At 53.6% G+C, this 4721-nt stretch overlaps 1 long non-coding RNA gene across 3 annotated transcripts; it reads left to right on the top strand.

The window, feature by feature from the left end:
- The first annotated feature begins 28 nt into the window (after positions 1-28).
- Positions 29-1956, top strand: LOC102765326. Of its 3 annotated transcripts, XR_001515006.1 has the most exons (5): positions 29-223; positions 479-481; positions 775-794; positions 1059-1106; positions 1255-1956. It is a non-coding gene; the product is annotated as an uncharacterized LOC102765326 (long non-coding RNA). The 3 variants fall into 3 exon arrangements; XR_001515005.1 differs by lacking the exon at positions 1059-1106 and having other exon boundaries at positions 32-223; XR_001515007.1 differs by lacking the exons at positions 479-481; positions 1059-1106 and having other exon boundaries at positions 33-223.
- Positions 1957-4721: the final 2765 nt, after the last annotated feature.

Below are 4721 nucleotides of genomic sequence, written 5' to 3' on the forward strand. Positions count from 1 at the left end.
GGGCTCCTTTCCTGTTGTCAGGGCAGCAGTGGCACTGGGGGACCTCAGTGAGGTTGGGTCTGAGGCCTGGGGTCAGGGCCCTCACCCTCCCTTCCCTTCTCCTCCCAGAGCTGCCTTCTCAGACCTTCATCTTCATCATCATGGGCATCGCTGGGGGCCTGGTTCTGCTGGGAGCTGTGGCTGGAGCTGTGATGTGGGGGAGGAGGCGCTCAGGTGGGCAGGGGTGGGGTCTGAGTGTCTGTCCCACTGGGGGTTCAAGCCCAGGTAGACGTGTGTCTGCCTCATTCACGGGAAGCACCATCCTCACGCGTGTGATGGCCAGTGTGGGGCTCTGTGCACACACTTACTCCTTACTGAGGCCCGTGGGATAATGAGGGACCCACTTATCACCTGATAATGCTGGTGGTGGAGACCCCATGTCCAGCAGCCCCAGGTCAGAGGGCAAGTCTCTGCTGAGCCCAGACCTCCAGGAGGGCAGTGGGTCCAGTCCCCACACGTGGGAGAGGAGGCGCTCAGGTGGGCAGGGGTGGGATCTCAGTTTCTTGTCCCACTGGGGCTTTAAGCCCAGGTAGATGTCTGTTCTGCCTTTTTCGCAGGAAGCATCATCCCACGCGTGTGATGGCCATTGTGGGGCTCTGTGCTCACACTTACTCCTTAGTGAGGCCCGTGGGATAATGAGGGACCCACTTATCACCTGATAATGCTCGTGGTGGAGACCCCGTGCCCAGCAGCCCCAGGTCATAGGGCAGGTCCCTGCTGAGCACAGACCTCCAGGAGCTATGCTCAGGCTGCCAGTGAGTATGGACGGGTGACCCCTGAGACCTTGTGGCAGTCCAGATAGGAGCCATGGGGGACCCCATACCCTTAGTTCCTCCTTAGTCTCCTGCCCTGGGGCTCTGACCCTCTCCTGGTGTATCCCCCCTCCTCCCAGACAGTGACAGCCCCCAGGGCTCTGTTGTGACAGTCCAGACAGGAGCCATGGTGGACCCCATACTCCTTAGTTCCTCCTTAGTCTCCTGCCCTGGGGCTCTGACCCTGTCCTGGTGTGTCTCCCTCAGGCACTGACAGCACCCAGGGCTCTGATGTATCTCTCTCACTTTCTAAAGGTGAGACCCTGCCGTGGGGAGGGGTGGGCAGAGGGAAGGACTGGGTGGTGGGGAGTCTGTGGGAGCCTGTGAGCATGAAGTGAACTCTGAGAATGTCACCAGTTACAGCCACTGACCTGAATCTGTTCATGATGCTTGTCCTCCACAGCGTGAGGCGGCTTCCTTGTGGGGACTGAGTGATGGAAGATGTGTTCAGGCTCCTACTTTGCTGGGGTGACTGGCAGACCCTGAGCGACGGATGAATGATGGCTCTCACACATTTTCTGTGAAAGGGAGGCTAAGGCACTGCTTGGCTGTCACTGCCAAGTCACCCTGTTCACCTGCCTCCTTTGGCTTTTATTGTCATAACCGCTTGAACTGAAATTAATCTCCGGATACAATCTGCAGGGTGCGCATCCTTGAGAAAGCACCTGCTTCTACAAGGTCGGGTCCAAAACACTGAGCATAGAGATTCTAGCAGAACACCGGGGGATAGACTTGTTTCAACAAGTCCAGGTAGGGGCTGCTGCCTTAGGCAAAGTCCCCTCAGAGGCCCCCACCTGTCGCAGAATCCTCCCTATAGACATTCCAACCACGTCCCGTGCTTCCCCACACCAGTTCCTGACTCAGGAACCTCTGATTGGGGGACTGGCCCAGCCCTGCTTCCCACACTTTCCTGTGGGCAGAGGTGGGCTGGGCCCTCCCCATCCCTGTCTTTACTCTCTGGTGCTCTGGGCTGCAACTTCCTGCTCCGTATTGAAATGAGGTTCTGGATGTGACTTTGTTCATTTCTTGCCATGAAGGGTTGGTGGGTAAATTAAAAGAGAAGATTCTAATTTTGAGGGGAAATAAACATCAAGAACTTTCCAGAGCTCATGTGTTTGCCATGCAGGACCTTGTCCCCAGTGGGGACAGGAAGGGCTCTGAGGATGGGGCGTGGTCGGGGCCTGTGCCCAGGTGGTGCTCAGTGCATCGTGGGCTTTGACATGGTCACTCCTCGGCTGGGTCACCTCTCTGCTCCTCTGACCTTGTCCCTCAGTAGAACCTTGTCCCACGGAGACCTGTGGTCACAGGGACACACATCCCCCAGGCCTTGTCACATGTCCTAATGCATCATCTCTAGGACCCTGGACAGCGATGCCTTCCTAGGGCAGGTCAGCCTGGGTCAAGCCAGGAACCTGCCCCCAGCACCCATCCTCTGAGTGTTTATTGCTTCTTTGCTTTTGTAGATATTATGCCTGTTATTATTCTCATGTGTGAGTTATGGTCTCATTATCTGGGTGTCCCCCATTTAAAAGCAAAAGGGTACCTGTTACCCGTCATTGTCCCGCAGGCCCAGGGGTCCCTGTACACAGGACTCTGTGGTGTGGAGAGATACATTTCAGGCTCCTCCTGCTCTTGCCTCCTTCTAGGGCCTGAACCTTCCAACCCTCTGATCAGCTCGGTCTTTCTGGAGACCAGCCCCCACCCTGAAGCCTCCAGGACCCTCAGCCAAGAGCCATCTCATCAGCGTCCCAAAGACGCCTGTCAGTCAGGAGATGCCCAGGCTTTTAGGAGCTCAGTGCCAGGCACCGGGAGCAAAGAGCACGTTCTTTTACTCCACAGGTCTCTGCCCACAGATCCACTAATAACCAAAGTGTCCCACTAGTTAAGGATGCTGGCATCTTACTAGAGTCTCACTCACTCATGAACAAGAATCCATTCCATCCTATTGAGGATGGTTACATGGTCCATACATTTATGAAAATTGCCCAACAGATTTAGTGAGAGGGGAACTCAAGTTCAGCCACAATGTGACATTGGTGCCCACCTCCCAGGATAGTAAAAATGAAAGAGTCAGACAAAGTTAATTGTTAGCACGAAGTTGGGCTCATTGTATCTCTCGTATATTCCTAGTGGGAGAGTAAGTTTTTCCAAATACTTTGAAAATGGTTTGGCAGCCCTCACTACCCAAGCATTCGCTCACCCAACGCCCCAGCATTTCCACTCCTGGTTATATCCCCGATAGACACACATACATATGTGTGCAAAACATATGAAGAACTTATTCATAGCTGCACAGTTTGCAAAATCTGCATGTGAGACAAATACACATGAGCTGTAGCGGAGAACGAGTGTGGTGTGTTCATAGACTAGAACCCTCACAGCCCTGAGAGTGAACGCGCTACAACCACAAGCACCAGTGGGACAAGATGGGACCTGATGTGGAGAGAGAGCAGGTGCAGAGAGGCTGCCACTGTGACATTTCGTTCTCACAAAAGCTGACATAACTCACCTGTGGTGTAGAAACCAAGGTCATGGTGAGTTGTATGGGGGCAGTCAATGACCAAATAAGACATGAACAGGGCCGGCTGGGGTGCTGGAATGTTCTGTGGGTGTTGTTGACCCCACCTTCACCCTGGGAACATCCACTGGGCAATTAGCATTTGTCTCCCTCTCGCTCTGGGCATGCTCCGTAGGCTTCTCATCTATTATGTAAATTTTCTCTTTCTTATTTCACCCAGTTTCCCATTTGTCCTAGTTTATTTCTCTACTTTAAAGAATGTTGTGGGTATCTCTTCCTGTCCTAATTATTCTCCCCTAAATCCTGTCTGTGTGTCAGGAATAATTCTTTGTGAGGAGATCCTCAAAAAAGAGAAATGGGCAGAGGAAGAGGAGGAGGAGGAGGAGGAGGAGGAGGAGGGGAGCTAGTGACTCTCTAGTGAGGGACAAAGAGCATGACTGTGTGGGTGACTAAGGAAGCACATCATGGTCCCTGTGGGGTTGTGTGGACATTAGGGACTCCCCGGAGTCTGAGAGCGTTAGCACAGCTCACCTGGGACAGTCTCCATGTTTAACATCCCTGGGGCCTCCGTAGGAAGGACCGTGGCATTTCCCTCAGGAGAGAGACCAGCTTCCTGCCCCGGTGGAGAGGCTCAGCCTGCGCCCATCCTGGTGTCAGCCTGACCTTGGGACCAGGGGAGCCCTGAGGACGGTGCCCACTTGGGAATGGTGTGTGATTGTGCAATGAATGGAGGAGGGGGGACGTGATGCAGCCGTAGGTTTCAGTTCTCCCCAGAGAACAGCTTTGACTCGGCACTTAGACCCGACCGCAGGGAGCATAGGCACCTTTTCCTGCCCATTGTTCAGCTGCTCATCAAAACCATCTGGTTGATTGCCAAATTACCAATAACCCTACAGCGGCTGGTAGATATTGGATTGGATGGGTAGATGGATGGATAGATGTGTGGGTGGATTGATAGATGGGTGAATGGATGGATGGATGGATTGATGGATGGATGGGTGGATGGATGGTTAGATGGATGGATGGGTGGATGGATGAATGGATGGATGAGTGGATGGATGGATAGATGGGTGGTGGATTGATAGATGGGTGGATGGATGTCTCCCGTCCTCTTCGGAGACATCCCAGACTCTCCGTGCAGACAGTCCATGCTCCATCCTGTCTCAGGTCAGCTCTAAGGGGCTGTTCCCAGCATCCATCCATCCATCCATACACCCACCCATCCATGCATCCACCCATCCACCCATCCATCTACCCACCCACCCATCTATCTACCTGTCAGTCCATCCATCCATCCATCCATCCATCCATCCATCCATCCAACCATCCATCCATCATTAAATGAAGGCAGT

This window comes from Myotis davidii, unplaced genomic scaffold (assembly GCF_000327345.1).
Source record: "Myotis davidii unplaced genomic scaffold, ASM32734v1 scaffold5745, whole genome shotgun sequence".
Taxonomy (NCBI): Eukaryota; Metazoa; Chordata; class Mammalia; order Chiroptera; family Vespertilionidae; genus Myotis; species Myotis davidii.